Genomic DNA, 20,053 nt, shown 5'->3' with positions numbered 1-20,053 from the left:
ATCAGAGACGATTTACTAGGGGAATTATCATGTGACTATAAAGGCTGAGAAGTCCCTCAAAAGTATTTCAGTAAGTTAGAATGTTGGGGAAGCCTGCACTGTGAATCAGATCAAGTCTAGGGCCTCAGAACAAGGGGAGCCAATGATGTGACTCTTGGATAATGAAGGCCTAAAAATCTAGGGAATCACTGGTACAAGACCCAAAGCCACAGAACAGAGAACATGGAGTTCTGATGTCCAAAGATAGTAAAAATGTATCTAAGCTCCAGAGGAGAGAGAGAAAATTCACCTTTCCTCTACTATTTTTCTTCTGTTCAATTCCTCAGCCAATGTGATGGTAACTGCCCATATTGAGAATGGACATTCTATATTCAGCCCAATGGCTCAAATCTCAAATTCTTCTGGAAATACCCTAAATATATTCTCAGAAACATTAATTTACCTGTTATCTGTATTTCCCTTAATATTGCCAAGTTCACATTTAAGTTAACCATTACAACTGGTCACACAAAGCTGCTTTATTCAAGGTCAGGAAGAACTACAAAGCCTTGCGTGTTATTGGGGATCATTTTGGAGTGTGGTTACCAAGAAGATTGACCTATAAATATTGAAGTAATAGAAGTCACATACCTTCATGGATTAAAACATATTATCTGAAATCATGCTGCTTTGCTTTGATATCTTATACTATACACACACACATACATTTATACAAAATATTATACATATTTATAAATATAATTGTTTTGTACTGGGGATTGAACCCAGGCACACCACATTACCACTGAGCCACATTCCCAGCTCTTTTTTAAAATGTTGAGACAACGTATCACTAAGCAATTCTAAGTTGCTTAGGTCTCAGAAGTTGCCAAGACTGGCCTTGAACTTGAAATCTTCCTGCCTCAGCTTCCTGAGTCACTGGGTTTACAGGCCTACATGATAGTACCTGAATTAGGTATATTTTTGCACCTTAGCTTTCTGGTTTCATATCAGTGGATGTAAAATCAATGAATATTTTGTAAATGAAAATAGAACCAATCTCTTCTATAGATTTTTGAAAGAATTAAATTATTTTGTGTGTGCATGATTGTAAGGTTTTGGTATCCAGTGTAATCTGTACTTCTTAGGAATTGAGTAACATATTGATAGCAATAATCCATCCATGCAGTCTTTAATAAATAATCCTTTTTGACCCAAATGATGAAATTAACAACACATCTTTCTTTTACTTTGGCAACACATGTTTCCCAATACTATAAGAGAAAACGATGTATGGCAAAATTTATGTTAAAAATTATCAAAATTTTAACAAAATTAATGCGAAAAATTATCAAAATTTTAACAAAATTTATGTTTAAAATTATTGATTGACTTAATATTTATATTTAGATGAGAAATTAAACAGTTTCCTGTCAATATAATAAAGTACAATATCCTTATAGTCTTGCAGGCAATGTAGTCTCTCCTTTTCTAATATATCTAAGTATTTTCTTTACTAATTTGTCAGTATTTTCCTTAACATTTCCCTGAAGCTATAGTTCCATCATGTCCCATAGATACAGGGCAGAGTACTCCAAATGTGTTTGGAAGTTGACCTAGAATAAGCAACTACTGTTGCTGTCAATCAAAGTCAGTGACTTAATATTATAGTTAAAATATGGACAATCTGTGGAGATCCTGTGCTTTTGCAGCAGTCAATGCAATTTATTGCTTGTCCAAAGTGACAAGGCTGGGAATGAACAACCTTCTCTACTTACTGCCACCACCAAAATGACAAATTCTTCTAGGAGTAGAAGAATATTGTACCCAGTTAAGAGACATATACAGCAAGTAAGCCAAGTCTAAATTACCCACATCTTCCATTTTCATAATCTTATAGATTAATTCCATTACATGCTTTCCATTGGCAAAGGTCTGCCATACAGATATAAGTTGAGAGAAGTGCTGGTGTCTAACATCCCACACTCCTTTTTTATCCTTCATTATCTCAGAAAGATTTTTTTTTTCTGCAGTTGAACGATTCCTTAACTTTATATTAAGCATGTATTTACCTTGCAACCCAGTAATATATTCCTTGGAATTTACCCTGCCACTTCCTTTATTTCAAGAAATGAAAATATATGTTCACTCAAGAACATTTAAAGGATTCTTGAGATTAACTGTGTATGTGATCTCCAGGATAGAAGCAACAAAACTGGCAACAACTTATATGTCTTTCAGTGACAGAATGGGTAATGAGATTGTTGAACATCCAAACAAAAGAATACTAGTCTGCAATAAACTGGAATGAAATATATATACATCTCCAACTTAGTGGAATGTTAAAATTATCATTAGGAATGTGAAAATCTAGACTTTAAAGGTTGTATAATATATAATGTCATTTATATGATAGTCCCAAAAGGCAAAGCCATATTGAAAAAGAATAGATCATTAGTTCCTAGCAGGCAGAAGAGGGGGAATAGTTGACACAAATATCCAAAGGCACAGTAGAAATAAAATGATCTTCAACCCGATAATAGTGGTGATAATATCAATCTATATATGTTAAAGTTCATAGAACTGTACTCAAAAATGTCAAGTTAATGTATTTTAATCCAAATGATAAAATATAGGATTGTTTTTTCTTGTCATTACTACCTAAGTAATGCAATATTACAGCTATATATTCTGCATTGAAGTATATACATAACTTTTACAATATAACAGATATTATAAGTAATGTAGAGATGATTTAAATACATGAGAGGATGTACATAGATTATGTGCAAATACTATGCCATTTTATATAAGAAACTCAATCATCTGCAGATTGTGGTATCTGCAAAGCTTAATGCTGAAAAACAACTGTATATGGTGACAAATCTTTAATATAACAAGAAATAGAGACCCTGGTGGTTTTTCTAGTAGGTTCTCTCTTATAAATCCCTTTTCATCAACTGTTCTGCCTTTTCCAGAGCCACTGTCACTATGAACTAGCCCTCTTGTTTTCTTGCAAACCCTGCCACTTCCTTTATTTCATTCTTTAATACAGTTTTCTATCTCCAGTGTTTGAAACACTGTAGATCTTTAGTAAAGCACATTAAATCAAATTTAAAAAGAACAATTCTGTTTAATACATTAACATATAGCCTCTTTTTTATTCTTCATTTGAAAACATTTATGACAATTTTCAATTAATGATCATTAACTGTGGACGTTTTATTTCATGTTGTCTTTGGATGAAGCCACAACAAATAATAAATAAGCAAAATATTGAGAAAGTAAAAGAGAAACTGTCAAAGCAAAGAAGCTGCTATAGCCCTAAGCCAGTAACCTTGAAGTACATCTGCCAAATATTGTGAAGTCTGTGACAAGGGTGCATGCTGAGAGCTTACACATGGCACCTTGAATGGCCGGCAGCGCACAGATTTCCTGCAAAGTAAGTGTCGCCATCCTGTAAAACACAGTCAATGATGCTTTGATTTAAAGCAGGTGATCTAAGGCTGTGGAAAAATCACCCTGAAGGTGGGAAATGTCCCTGCAGATATGCAGTTCAATGCCAGGGAATGTCAGGTGAGCTGTAAGATGACAGTGGAAATGTACTCAAGAGACATTTCTTTTGTCTACCACCCATTGTCCTCACCAAGGAAGACTATATGAGTGAAAGGAGAGCAGAGAGGTAAGGATAGGCCATGAGCATCACACTGAAACCATAAAGTTGAAGCACAAAGGGTTTTGTTATGACATTGACCTCTTAAACAAGAACTTTGAATGGGAAATGTACTTTCTTCCCTGATGTGAAAAAAATAACATATTGAATGAGAGGGTGTTTGAGAGAACAAATCTGAGTAAATATTTCTCACTCAGTATTTCCATTTTCTGCATTATTTTTCAGCAGGCAGCTGTACCCTTTCAAGGATATTAACAAATAAAAAAGAACCCATAAGTCCCATGAATCAAACCTGCAAAAATTAAATATTTTTATGAGAAAGAGTGGAAAGCACACATCAAAATTTTTTTCATTGTCTCAAAAATGACAGACAGCATAGGCCTTCTCAGAAAAGAGCTAAAAATTATAAACTTTCAAGAAGAGAAAACAAAGATGAAAAATGAAGTGACAAAATTCAGGAACCAATTGGAAGCACATAAAAATGGTTGCAAGAATAAAGGCACAGTAAAAACAAGAGAAATAGAAATGATACAATAAATTACCCTACTTACCTACCTCCTCCTACCCTTGCCTTTGGGATATATCTTTCCCAAGGGCATCATGATAAATAGAACGATGATGAAATTCTAAGGGAAAGTCGGTTTGGTCCAACTAGATTTTTCTAGGGAAACAGAAGTAATATGTATATATTAATAAGTTCACAAACGATTGGCTCCTGAAATTGTGGAGGCTCCAAAGTCTCATGATCTTTCACCTACTAGTTGGAGACCCAGAAAAGTTGGTGGTGTAATTCCACAGTAAACCTGGAGGTCTAAGAACCAGGACATTCTATTGTGTAAAACTTCCTTCAAGTGTGAAGAATTAAGAACCAGGAGCACAGATGCTCAAGGGTAGTAGCAGATGGCTGATCCAACTCAGCAGATTCTCCTTTCCCTACATTGTTTTTTTCTTTCAGACCTTGAATGAATCAGATTGGTGAGGATGATGTTCTCTAAGGGGCATACCAAATCAAATGCTAATCTGGTCCAGAAATACCTTCACAAACACTCCCAGAATACTGTTTTATCAGCTCAATGAGCATCATTCAGTCCAATAAAGTTGACACATAATATTATTATCAATCCAAGAATTTTTGTTTTTCTGGTACCAGCATTTGAACCCAGGGATGCTTAACCACTGAACCACATCCCCAACCCTTTTTACCTTTGACTTTGAGATGATCTCATCAATTTTCCTAGGATCTTGCTAAGTTTCTGAGGCTGACTTTGAACTTGGGATACTCCTTATTCAGCTTCCTGAAACTGCTGGGATTACAGGTATGCACCAGACCCAGCTAATCCAAGAATTTCATATTAAGTCAAATTAGCTTTAAACTACAGGGACAATAGAAAATATGTTCAAGTTTATAAAACCCAAGATATCACAACACCCAATGTGTCTGTTGAACTGCCAAAAAATACCAATGAACCATTACCATTAAAAACAAAGAGATCAGACAGGGAATGTGGTAAAGAACCCACAAAACAACACTTGAACAAATAAAACATCTTTAAACTCTGCATGATATAATGTAATAATGATATAATTAATGCAAACATGATATAATACAAATGTAATTGACCCGTGGGATGAATGCAGATATCATCTTTCAGCATATAACTCTAAAATTTTAACATTAGCTACTCAGTCTCGCAAAGAGTTCAGGGTATGTTTCCTTTGGGGGAATTTTCTTAAAAACAATGTTTGGTCTCATGAAGGATGATTTTTTTTTCTGGAGTTCAGTAATTCCTTAATATTTTCCTTCATTCCTCCACTTTTCATCATTTTTTGTTTGGTTAGATTTAAGTAACACTAGGTCCAAAGTGTTAGGAGGGGTGTGTGTGTGTGTGTGTGTGTGTGTGTGTGTGTGAGTGTGTGTGTGTGTAGGCATAGAGAGGGTACTGGAACATGACACACCAAATGCTAATTATTAATTATTCCGAGATTTTATAAATTTTCATTTTGTGTTTGTGTGCACAAATGTGTATTTCTTAAATGAACAGTCATTTCTATAATAAAAAAAAATCATCCATTAGTCCTTTAAAACTATAAAAGGAAAGTATTTAGCTCAATGCAATTTAATTTTAAAGGATGACAACTCAGAAAAAAGGAAGCATCCCAGGTGGGGAGTCCAAACTTAATTTAATTTGTAAATATAATTTGTAAATGTAAATTAACCCTATCTCTTCAAGAAATCCTCACCATGGTGGTGGTGGTGGTGGTGGGGTTTGTGTGTGTGTGTGTGTGTGTGTGTGTGTGTGTGTGTGCGTGAGAGAGAGAGAGAGAGAGAGAGAGAGAGAGAGATTGTGTGTGTGAGTGACTGGGAATTATTTAGGATTCTAATGAACAAATTACATTAATGTCAAGATTTCCTTTCCCCAACACTTGATAAAACTAACAGATTTCTCAAGCATATCAGCGGGAGAAAAGTTGCAAAGAACGATGACTAAAGACTGTTGCTCAGATAATGACATCTGAGACTCAAGGGGAGAAGGAATATAGTAGTCAAAGCATACACCATGGAATCAAGAAGAGTTGAGAACCTGAAGTTAGTGCATTTGACATTCTCATAATAACGTCCCTCTCAGGGGAGAGAAGAGATGGAAATGAGAGAAAGGCTCGTTTGTGATGCAGTCATTCTACCTGTCAGAGCTCTCATGGCTTTTCAGCAGGCTACAAAAGCCCAGTCTACTAGAATATGAATCAGATGTAGTCAAGGCCCCATGGAATAAGTAAGAGACATCAGACCTCCCTGTTTGGATCCTAATAGCTTTTTCCACATCAGTAACCTCTCACTGTAAACAAAAAAGCCAGGACTCTCTATTTCTTTCCCCTTGGTTATTATTCTTGAGGGCCCTAGATAACTGTCAGAGATTTAATAGCAAAGTGCAAATCTATAAACCAAGCCGTTTGAAATTATTTCTGTTTCTATCAACTGGCCTGTGGGTTTAAAAGTTATGACATTGGAAGGATCTGATCACTATGCAGCAGGAAAAGTAAATGCACAACCAACAGCAAAGAGAGAGATTTGCATCCCAATTTCATGCTTCAACATATGGTATAGGAAACGCCACTTTTGGTAATGGGGATAGTTAAAGATTTCTTCAGTCAAACGAGATTAATAAAACTAAGTGTAGTGTGTCTTTTCATCTTAATTTACTGAAGTGGTTCAACTTGTAATCAATTATATTTTAAATACGCACAGAAGGCTTTCCACCCTTTTATTGTCAGAGATTTGTAGAAATATGCTCATAACTATCATGGGTCTAGTGCCATAACTTATACTTTGCAATACTTACCAGCTTTCCCCATAGGTAATTTTAATCATGCAAAGAGACCACACTGATTTGCTGATTTTTTTTTTTTTTTTTTTAAGCACACAGAAGACCTATCCTTTTGCAGATTTTGGAAGCTGAGTTTTATACTTGCAAGTCTTCGGGGGGAGACTCTTGCATTCTTTCCCTTTTGTGTTATACCCAAACCCTTGACATATTTTAGTTACATGCTTGGGCCTGAGAATGTTTGAAATTATGACCCATGGTTTTGTTTTCTTGAGAGGTGTGTCCCATATGGTACAACCCACTCTGAAGCCTTGATTCAAATAAACAGAATAAAACTAGGCTTTAAGCTACCTGATAACAGAATCTAGCTATACATATAGCTTATCATAAGATCTTGCATATCGACTGATATTTAGAAAGTGATTAGTAAGGTTTTTTTAATTGTAAAAAGTAAAAAATAGAAAAGAAAACAAAATTGGGAGAAAGTGAGGTATTTGGAAGTTGATTATGATGTGATGCTTTCTGGTGATTTTTGTTTAGTGTCAACTTGGCTAAGCTGAAGTAAGTTTCTCCAAACATACTTCTCTGAATATTTCCAGGGAGAGTTGTCCAAATGAGAACTAGTTGGGAGATTTGTGAAAGTGGAAGAGAAGTAGAGCTCTCCACTCTGTATTAGCAGATGTATCACGAGTGTTGGAAACAGGCGGATAGGCAATGTCTGCTTCCAGCCTGTCTTCCCCTCTTTATTTTACATTCCGCTCTTCTTTCCAACTGTGTTCTGGTGACCAACAGCACCCCAGGCCCTTGGCCAGAAAGACAAGCAGCAGATCTCCATGCACATTGAACCAGCTCCCCTTTGAGACCCACTTTGGCATCTGGTCATTAGCAGACCAGGTGCCCTTGTTCACTTGTGCCAGATCCCAGAGAAGGGTGTTTATGGACTGTTCTCTGAAACTCCTGACTTCCCTAACACCTATTTCTTCAGTTTCATTAATAACTGTGTAAGCTCTTAGTTCTATAATAAATCCCTGATTCCATAATAGTTATTCTCTTTCCTCAAATGAACTCTGACTGATACAGATTTATTTTTACAACAAAATTCTGGAATTCATGTAAAGTTAAAGAGCAAAAATATAATTTTATGTATTGTGTAATGCTAATCCTATTTCTTTTCCCCCCACCCAACCTCACTTTTTCTCTCTTTTCTCTCTCTCTCTCACTCACATACCCCCCCCCCCACACACACACCCTTTTTGCATCTACTTGGGTCAGGCTTTTATAAAAAGACTTAATAAAAGCATATTTCTTTTCCTAGTCCTGATAAAGTAGTACTTTAATTCTCACATTTGAAATTTTTTTCTTGTCTACAAAACTTAAAATATATTCCTAACTAGGTACTATTATTGTGTATAACATTGGTCAAAAGAACAATCAAGTAAATATACATGGATAGCTAACTGAATGTGTAACCACTTTGGGTTCAGGGTGTGCCACAGACTTTTTTTTCCACCATTGTATTATTTTCCAAAGTAGATACGAAGCAACACATGGGAAATTACATTGCTAAGTATTCCAAATCATGGAATGTAATTAAAATGTGTTAATGTTCTATAATAATCCACTGAATATTTTACATCTGAATGTTGCTGATATTTTGATGATCCTGATACAGTTTCAATATATTTATTGGGCTTAGTAGATCCTCTCCTTGTGTGGAAGGATTGGGTGCAATACCAAGGTCATCCTTTCATGATATTTGAAATTTTGATCTCTGCATATCTGCCATTGTCATTCTAAGCAGAGGAAATTCCTTTTACTTTCTTTCACTTCTTTTACCTGCCTTTCCGTGTTCATGTCTCCTGCTTCCCTCACTACCTGCATTCTATTATTTTCTTTTCAGGGAGATATTGGTTATGTTCATTATTGTTATTTTCTCTGGTTGGGAGACACGGCACTTTTTTTACATATTTTTCATCCTGTTATTTTTTCCTCATAAATTCATGTATGTCTATATCATCATCCATTTATGAGTGACAGGGCTAAAGACATTTGAAGCATTTTTCATATGACTACACTGTGATTGCACCAATAGAAAAAGAAATCAATAAAGGGAAATTATATGTACTGATGAGTAATAATTATTTCATTTTAAAAAGAGAGATTACTTTGTTACACAGATAGCATGCAAATCTATGTGTTTGGATAGGGTGAGTTACAAATTCTGTAATTACCCAATAAAATATGCCTGATGTATTAAGTGGATCTGGGTAATATTCTAATTTGTTAGCAACATATGGGCCTCTTACATAGGGATATAATGTCTTATCAGTGAGACAATAGTAAGTAGAGAGAGAAAAGAGTTTCAAGGAGCTTTTTCTTTTTTTTTTTAAGAACTGAAATAATGTATTACCCTCTCTTTTACAATGTCCGCAAAATTGATTCTGAAGCTGTTAATCCTGTTGGTTCTGCTCTGTAGATGAGACAATAAATATTCCTTATTGTGAAAGATTTATTTTCTGCACCATCGTAGTTGAGTCAATCAATAAGGTATAATGTTTCCCTAGACACTCTGCTATGCACAACACATTTTATCAACAAATGTACATTAACAAAACACCTAAATTCCACAGAGGCAGACAAGTTACTTAGAAATCTCAGCTAATAATAACTACAAGAGTGTAGTCTGAGAATTAGTGTGTTAAGTCTTTTCTTGCTTATGAAAAATTACTTAGACATTTACAACCAAATCATTAAGGTGCTAAGTATTTTTGTGCTTAAACAAAATTACTTGGACATTTATAATCAAGTCTAACTTTCATGAATATATAATGGTAGATATTATTAAGAATTCTCAGATACAGAGTTTTCAATATCAAATTAAGTATAAAAATGCATATTCTACATATAACACATTTTTCTATAAAATGAAGCATTTGGTTTATCTTTATATTTTCCCTATGCCTGTATGAGGATTGAAATATTAATAGGTAACAAACATAATGCATGAGAAGTGCAATGAGAAATAAATATGCAAATTTCCGAACTACACAAAAATATTGAACTTTTTCTATAAAATGTCAATTTTACCAAATATGCTGTCTTACCATAATGACTATTCTTGCTCTTTCTCTCTCCCTCTGTCTTCTCATTCTCTTACAATGGTAAGTGTATTTAGTTAAAAAAAAGCCAAGTGTTTTGTCTTTGTGCTTCTTTATAAAATATTATCATCACAATGTCAACTAATATCAAAGACCATAAGGTCACTTTAAACTTCAATAACATAAGTCTGCCCATGAAATTGTGTCACCACGAAACCTGGTTTCACATTGAATTTAAAACCCTTCCCTAAGACTTTAAAGTATGGATAGTATGTTAAATATATGTATATTAATAAAAGTGAATACAGTTAAAAATAGGACAATATTTAGATATCTTATACATTAACAAAAGCAAGCAAATAATGTTTTTAGAAATATATTAAGTAGTATGGAAAGATGGCCATGATTTACTAACGATTACACAGTAGGCTACACCATTCAATTTTGTTTATACTGTGAAAGAAATATAAACTTAGCTCTCGCTAATGTTCATCCTTAGGCAATAGGATTAAAGTTGGGCTTCATTGTTTTCTTTTATTCAGTTGAAATGACATGCATTTTCTAGCATAAATATCAATCATATTTATATTAAGAAAGAAACATTTCTATCATTCAGATGTATCACTTATTTCTTATCGCTGCAGGACCAAAGCTGTAGAGTGGCAATAAGCAAAACATGTTGTCTTCTCAGTCAGGTCAATTTGGCTGCCATTCCTGTAGTTGTGCTGCCTCATTTCAGGGTATGATCCTTGCTGGATGTTAGAATGTGTGTTATTTTTCTATTGCTGCTGTAACAGATTAATACAAACTTTGCAAAACCAACACCCATTTATTAATTTACAGTTTCTGTAAGCAAGACATTTAGGTGGGCTAGAGTTAGTTCTCTGCTTGGGATGTCCAAAGGTCAAGGTTTAGATGCAGCTATCTGGACTTTTACCTGGAGACTTAGTGGGAAAATCTGTTTCTAGGCTTATTCAGAAGTTTTGGCAAAATTAATTTCTTCTTACTCTTTTCATGTGACGCTTTCCATCATGATGTTAGCAAAGAGTGGTTGAAGCTGGTGTTGGTGGTCAGGAGACATAAACTGGAATGTATGACTGGACACTGCTTTGGCTCTGTCTTTTGAAACTAGCCCACTGTGGAAGGTCTGCATACTGGATGACTGCTTACCATGCGGAATGAGTCTGGATCCTACCAGAAGTGGCATAGTTGCTCAGTTGTACTCAGAACTATGTGGAGGGTCTGTCAAATCCAGGCTGCAGGAGTCTCAAGGCAACATCATACAGATCTAAAGCCACATATTTTTGGATGCTGTGTAACTAATGAAATGGCATTTTGATCCTCATCTATCTTTGACTCTCACTCATTGCTGAAATCAAAATAAACTCAATACTTATTAACTTTGCAAGTCCCCAAATTCAGTATTTTCAACCCATCCAGAATTGATATTGACACAAAAGAGCACCACCAACAAAATACATAAAAATAAAATCCAAAACTTAACATGCAAACAAATGTTTAATTCTATAATTTACAGTACAGTGGGCTTTTCTTGGACCAGGCTGCCTATCTACTGTGTAGGGCTCTATATTCTCCATGATTAAGGCTATAGTACAAGAGCATTTGAGTAATGCATACTTGAAGTTGATTAATGAAGCTGAAATTTTTAACATAGCAAATTTAAGGGACATGAAAACAAAGTTATGTTAAGCTGATGAGATATTTTATTTTATTTTATTTTAATTACATTTTAAAATCAGAGAATTTGGGTTTGAGACTTAGCTTTGCTATTCTTCTCATAAGGTTGTTAATAGAATAAAGAAAGGTGTGCCCTCTTTGATGAATATAATAGCAATCGTCTCAATAGCTGAAAAACAATGTGTGTGTGTGTGTGTGTGTGTGTGTGTGTGTGTGTGTGTTGGGGTCTGTATTCTACCCCCATCCAGAAGCATATGTAAATTCTTAACTTTTAATATCTACTTTCATATCTGTGTCTCCTTATGTATTCTTCAATACATTTATAGAATTCATTCGGTTTTAACTCATTTCTATCTGTCAAATGTCACATTATGGTAATTCTGTTACCTAATTCTGACTTGAATGATTTTCTTCCTTTTTTTTTTTAAAAAAAGATTTATTTTGAATGATTTTATAACATCCTGCAATTTTCTTTCTGTACATCATCAAGCCTGTTTTTTTCACTTCTTGAGTAATGACGCTCATCTTGTTTCTTGTAGCATCCAACAACCAGCACAGTGCTCCTGTATACTTTGTGTTCAATAAATCTTGAAAAAAAAGAATAAATAAATGAATCAATGCATGCATGAGTAATATCACTAATTAGATTATGTCTTATTGCATTCTCAAAATATGCTACTTCCAGTTTTGGGATACCCTGCAGTATTTTTCTTATAGATTCATTGATAAATGATCTATTATTACCAGCCTTGGTTTATAAACTCACATATCTATAGAATTTGATAAGTCATTTAAAGGAATTAAAATGGGCCATGGGCAAAAGGTCAAAATGCCAATGACTTCTATCTCAGTATTGGGGAGGCAGTAAACCGTGGTAAGGATGGTGGTAACCAGAAAGGTGTGCCCTCTTTGAAGATGAGCAACCCTTCTCAGCAATTGCTGATCTTTGTTAGATGGAAATTCAAACTAATGATTATCATTTTTTTTGAGAGAACTAAAAAAAAATTATTCAAATCCCTAAGATTCTGAATACTGCAACCCACCTTAAATATAAGCACCTGACTACCACCAAGTCCTTTGTTGGCTGGCTAAACTAGGTAGTAGAATTAGATGTGCCCTACACACCCATATGTTTTCCTCTCTGGTTTAGCCAATCAGTCTCACAGTTCTCTCCTTTTGTTGTATGAATCCATGTATTCTAAAATGGTCTCTATTGGCACATCCTCTCTGAGGCATGCTAATCTTCAAAGAGCTTGTTTGAATAAGAAAGAAATGTGGATTTTTTTTACCCTGTTTAGAATGTCTGAGTGCCTTAATTCCTACTTGATGACTTTCCCATACAAGTCAACTTTATTTTCTTGTTGCTGTTTCATTTTTAAACTCCAAAAAATATTAAAGAAGGAAGTATAGCATTCCAAAACTATTACAGGGGACCAAGGTGAGGGAGAAGGGGAACAAAAGGGAAAGAAGTTGGGAAAAAAATTGACTAAATTACATTGTTACACAGTGTGCTTACATGTGCATATATCAATGAATCCCACAATTATGTATAATTGTAATGCACTAGTAAATATTTTTCAGAAATTATCTCCAAACTGTTCTCAAGGTTGTGCTCTTTGACATGTGTAGATATTAACATAAGAATAGTTGTTGTTGTTTTTTTTTTTTGAAAGTTAGTCTTTCTTCTTAGGAAATAGTTCTATCTGAAAAATTATTTTTCCTTTGCTGAATATAATAAAAGGGTCTCACAGTCATTGCATACAGCTAATAGCTAGGAGAGAATGTAACATCCAAATTCTCAGAATCTTTTAAGAGGTTGTGAAAACAGAAAAAGAGACATGATGCTGGGTCAATCTACAGATTAACAACCCGAGTTAAAGCCAAGCCACCACTGGAAGATGCTCCCTCATAAGTTTTTGTAGCTTTCATGAAAAAAAAAAAATGGCTCATATCTAAATTAACAAATGAATGAATAAGTGTTAAAAATTATGACCCTCAGAAAACTGTGCTTTCCTTGTCATGAATTATTATGAAAACTACATTTCTCATGTGTGTCTTTCTCAGTGTGAGTTTTTCTGTTACCACAAATCACAGCCAATTGGAACTTTTAGTCAAGATATGTACAATTTCCATAGTAGGGAAATAAAGATTAAAAAATCTAGATAATAATTTCAAATAACAAATTGTGAATATTCAAAATGATTATGTCTAACATTATGGTTTAGAATAGTTGATATTCTCAAATTCTACTAATGGGAGTACATACAGTAATAACATCTTTTTTTTGAGGGACATATAAAAATGCTTTGGGATGCCTAAGATTGTTCATAATCCTTCATTTCAGCTAATAAGTTTTTAGTTGTTCATTGTAAAGAAATAGAAGGGAAGAAAAGACTTTTTCTACAGGAACGCTTAGCACAGAATTTTTAATACATTAAAAGTTTTGGAATAATTTAATCAATAGCTACAAAAGATTTATTAAATAAATTAGAAGCCATACCACATGATATTTTTGTGGCTACTAAATACTAAGCTTCATGAGACTACTCAATGACTAGGGAAATAATCTATATGTATTTGGTAAAAACAAAAGTAGAAAACTATAGAACTATAATGTACTGTCAATTTTGTATTTAAAATGTCACAAAAATCAAGACATATGCAAACAATTCACTTTACAGAAATAATGCCTAAGAAAGAGACTTATAGTAATAAAAAGAAAAAACTTCCACATTTAATTTCTTATTTCGTAAATACTCTGCAATAAATGTTTTTGCTATAGTCTCTCCTAACCTGCAAAAAAAATTATTACATAAAAGTGAGATGCTAAAAATTGATCACTCAAAAGGAAAAATTAAATTATGTTATTGTGGCATCACTTAATTACTGATGATCCAATTAGGTTGGAGAAGATATAAGTGTCCATGAAATGGAAAATCATATAATGGCTCATAAAACAAAAAGCTAAGAAGAGCTTTCTGTGCACTGTGGAGGCTCACACAATGGAAACACTTGCCAGACACTATCTGTCTAATATTCTGGTCCAAAGTCATCTCCGGGTGTCATGCTGCTGCCAGTATTAAATTGGGTATCTTTACAATAAAGGAAAATGATGGTCTTAGGAACAATGTCCCAAGATAAGAAATGTTTCCACAAGACATCTAACTTTCATCAGAATTAAACTTTATGTGAAAATTTGGCACAAAAAGTGCCAAATGTAAAATGTCAGAAAAACTTCCCAAAATGTCACTTTTGTTCAATATTCTTTGATCACTTTCTCTATTTGACTTCTACAAATATCAGACCCCATGATGGATACAGTTAGCTATAGTATGCATTTAATATGTGACTTAATTGAATTTCCAATGTAGTAGGACATCTCTTATTCTGAGAAAAGGAAATGTCCAAATTCACTGAGGTTGATTTATGTATAGGGATATTCTTGAAAGGATAATTCTAAATTCCCTATTCAAGTCTGACTTCAAAGTACCACTGTTAGATAAAGCAAGCCAAAGTGTAATTAAAACTAATTAAATTCAAACAAAAGAAAAATATTTAAGTATATTCATCATTCAATGTGAATCTTATTGAATTCATTTCTCCCTAATTTCAATGAGCATCATTTTGTTAGTGTGTTGTACTTCTATCATGGGAGGATGGGGGTAGGGGATTATGTTATTACCGAACACCATTACTTTTGAAACTTAAGTTGGACAATGAAAAGCACACCAATGATTTAAAACCATGCTTCTATGCTGATAAATTTGTCTCCATGTACATAGGTCTCAAGGGATGTGACATTTTGTATTTTTTAATCTGAACAAATCAAATGTACATGTGGGCCTTCTTTATTGTATTTTAAAAAGAATTCTAAGAGGAATAGATTTCCCTTCACCAGAGAAAATACAAAAATAGAGCCACTGATAGTAATAATGAGTGAGTGGTAAGCAGCAAGAAACAAATGCTTTTGCTAAGCCACTTTTAACCTCTGAATTAGTAAGATATACATATAGAGAGATAGCTATATCTATGGACAGATATACATGAATCTATTTATATGTATCTACACATATCTGTATCTATGTATATATTTATCATCTATCTGTATATGTATTTGTTTCTGGGAAAGGGCCAGATTCAACAGCATCAGGGCACAGCAAGAGTAGGCTAATATTCATACCCAGAACATGAAAGAGGGTGCATTGCAACTGCTAAAATACTTTTTATTTTAGTAGCTCATCTTGATTTCAGAACAAAGTCATTTCACTTCTTTCTAAAGTATGAAAAATCTTATTCAGTCAAAGGAAAAAAAATGTTTTCTGTCCCATTTGGAGTTGGAAGAAATGACATACTTCACATGAAAGAAAGCCAGAGAAGTTCAAAATTAAAAACTGTCCCTATGTAATAACAAATTGTTTGGGAGACTGAGAGACTGCTAAAATAACAAAACAAAGAAATGCATGAAGGATTTACTGCCTTCATTACTGGGAAGGCTGTGAGCACTTTACTGGGAGCCTCTTTCCCAAGATCACATGGTATCTAGATCTGGTGACAGATGCGGAAAGACAGCCTCCTGGCCATCTCCTCCTTACTGGTCCGTCTAGCTCCAGAGATGCCTATAAATTGAGCAGATGCTGTTGTCAGAAGGCATCACAGAACTTCTTGTCTCCTCTCTCTGCCTGGACCTGTTTTCTTTCTCTCTTTTCTATAGGCTCATCCCAAGGGCAATCCTGAATAAATATCTTGCATTCTTATCTCCCAGAATACTCAGACTGCAACAATGTAATTTAATGAAGTAACCCAAAATTCTGTAATGTATAAAAACCCAGAATTGTGTCTGGGTAATGTATTGATGCTAGGAGATGGCTGGGAAATCATTATGGGGAGTCAACCCCACTGAGTCAATGTTGCTTCAACATGCCTATGTCATATTTACTATGGGAATATCAATTGATTAATTATGTATTAAGAGTATACTTTTCTGGCCCAAATGTTTTCTCTGATATGTGGATACTGATCTATGATGGGGGGGGGGATACCTAGGGAGAATGGAGGAACTTTGGATTGGGCAGAGGGGAGTGAGGGGAGGGGAGGAAATCTGGGGTGGGAAAGATGGTGGAATGAGACGGACACTATTACCCTAAGTACATGTATGATTGCATAAACGGTGTGATTCTGCATGTGTAAAGCCAGAGAAATGAGAAGTTGTGCTCCATTTGTGTGCAAGGAGTTGAAATGCATTCTGATCTCATGTATAACTAATTAGAACAAATTTTAAAAAAGAATATATACATTTTGTTAGTATTGGCTACCTTTTTCCATATTTTATATTGGTGCATTATGGTTGTTCTTAATGGAGTATTTTGTTGTTATGTATTTATACATGAACACAGTACAGCAACATAATTAAGCTAATATCTATCTCCAATATTTTCCCTTTTTTTTTTTTGTTTTGTTTTTTCCTCTGGTCCCTTTTCTCTACTGTGCAGATCTCCTTTCAATTATCCTAAGATCCACCCACCTTCACCTTTCTTTTCCTTTATACTTTCTAGCTTGTACAAGAGAAAACATATGACCCCTGACTTTTTGGATTTGTCTTGCTCATTTTCCTACAAATGGTGGTAATTTCATTTTGTGTTATGTTTAAATAAAACTTTATTTTGTGTGTGTGTGAGTGTGTGTATTGCATTTTTATCCATTCATCCATTGAAGGACATGTAGGCTTGTTCCACAGATTGGCTGTTGTGAATTGTGCTACTACAAACACAGGTATGCATGTGTCACTGTACTATAATGGCTTTAATTCTTTAAGATACATAATGAGCAGTGGTATAGATGGGTCATATCTGGTTCCATTTCTAGTCTTTTGAGCAAACTCCATACTGATTTCCATGGTGGTTGTATGAATTTACAATCCCACCAAGAATATGAAAGTATTCCTTTACCTCCATATCTTCTCCCAAATTGATTATTGTTTATATTCTTGATGGCTGAGATTCTAACTAGAGTGAGATAAAATCTCTGCGTAGTTATTTGCATTTCCCTAAGTACTAATGATGTGTTGAACATTTTTTTTTTTGTATATTTATTGAGCATTTTTATTTCTTCCTTTGAGAAGTGTCTGTTTAGTTCCTTTACCCATTATTGTTTGTGTGGGCACACATTAAGTTTTTTGAGTAACTTATATATTCTCTCTATACACATATATATGAGACAGAGATATTTTCTCCATTTCAGTAAGTTCTATGTTCACATTTTCACATTCTTATCACTTCCTTTTCAGTGCAGAGGCTTTGTACTTTGATGCTATTTCGTTTATTAATTCTTGACATTATTTCCTGAGTTTTATGGGTCTTATGGAGAAGCTGTTGCCTGTGTCTATATGTAGGTGTGTTGACATTATGTTTTCTTCTAGGAATTTTATAGTTTCTGGTCTAATTCCAAGGTCCCTGACCCTTTGTGAATTGACTTTTTTGCACAGTGAAAGATATAGGTGAATTTCATTCTTCTACATGGAGATAATCAGTTTTCCCAGCACCACTTGTTTAAAAGCGTCTCTCTTCTCCAATGTGTGCTTTTGGCAACTTTGTCAGGGATCAGATGACTGTATCTGTCCCTCTGTGTGTTTTCTCTGTCTTCTACTTGATGCCATTGGTCTAGATGTCTGTTTCTATGTAAGCTCTATGGAAGTTTTGTTCTTATAGCTCTGTGGTATAATTTGAATTCAAGTATTGTGATGCTTTTTGCATTGCTTTTTTTTTTTGGCTTAGGATTGCTTTGTCTATTCTGGGCCTTTTATTTTTTCAAAATAAATTCTCAGATCGTTTTTTTTTCCTAATTCTAGAATGTCTTGAGTATTTTGATGGGAATTGCACAGAATGTAATATCATGTAAAATGCTTTTGAGCATTATAACATTAATTCTGTCTACCTATCAACATGGAAGGTTTTTCCATTTTCTTCTGTCTTCTTCAATTTCATTTTTCATTGTTCTGTAGTTTTCATTGTAGATCTATTTCACCTCCTTGGTTTGATTTATTCCTAGCTATTATTTTTATTTTTGAGTCTATTGTGAATATTATTTTTTTCCTCAGCAGGTTCATATTTATATATAGTAAAATTTTTCATATGTTGATTTGGTAGCCAACTATTTTGTTGAATTTGTTTATTAATTCTGTTTTTGGTGGAGCTTTCTTGAACTTCTAAGTAAGAGATTATATCATCTATAAACAGTGATATTTTGACTTTTTCCTTTTCTATTTTTTCCCTTTTATTTTCTTATCTTGCCTAATAACTCTGGCTAGAATTTCTAGTCCTACATTAAATGGGTGTGATGAAAATGGACATCTTGACTTGTTTCATATTTTAAATAAATGCTTTCATTTTTTCCTCATTTACTTTGATGTTGCATTGGGGTTATTTGTATATAGCCTTTATGGTGTTGAGGTAGTTTCATTTTACCCCTAATTTTTCCAGTGTTTTTATCATGAATGGGTGTTGAATTTTGTCAAAGGCTTTCTCTATGTATATTGAGATTACTAAGTAATTTTTATCTTTGATTTTATTTATGTGATGCATTATATTTATTGCTTTGCATAGATTAAACCATTCTAGCATTCTTGGGATAAAATCAACTTGGTCATGGAAGTACATTCAACTTAATCGGTTGTTGAATAAAATTCTTTAATATTTTATTAAGGGTTTTTGCATCTAAGTTCATCTTGGATATTGCTCTATAGTTTTCTTTCCTTGATGAGTGCTTATCTGGTTTTGATATGAGCATGACACTGACTTCATAGAATGAATTTGTAAGAGTTTCATCCCCTTCTATTTCATAGAGTATAATTTGAGGAGTGTTTGTATTAGTTCTTTGTTAAAGGTCTGGTCTATTTCAGTGGAGAAGCCATCTGGTTCTGAGTTGTTTTTTTTTTTAAGACATTTATTACTGATTCTAGTTCATTGCAAGTTACTAGTCTATTTCAATGACCACTTGATTCAATTTTCTCAGTTATATAAGTCTAGAAATGTAACAATTTCTTCTGTTTTTCAATTTATTATAATGTAAGTTTTCAAAATAAGTCCATAATGATCCTATGAATTACTGTGATGACTATGGTGGTTTGTCCTTTTTCATTTATAACTTTGTTAATTAATATCTTCTTTATTTTTCTTCTGATTAGTTTGCCTAAGAGCCTATCAATTTTGTTTTTCTTTTCAAAGAAACAACTCTTCATTTTATTGACATTTGTATTTCTTTTAATTCTCAATTTCCTTGAATTCACCTTA

This window comes from Callospermophilus lateralis, chromosome 2 (genome assembly GCF_048772815.1).
Source record: "Callospermophilus lateralis isolate mCalLat2 chromosome 2, mCalLat2.hap1, whole genome shotgun sequence".
NCBI lineage: Eukaryota > Metazoa > Chordata > Mammalia > Rodentia > Sciuridae > Callospermophilus > Callospermophilus lateralis.
This window is presented reverse-complemented; position numbering follows the sequence as displayed.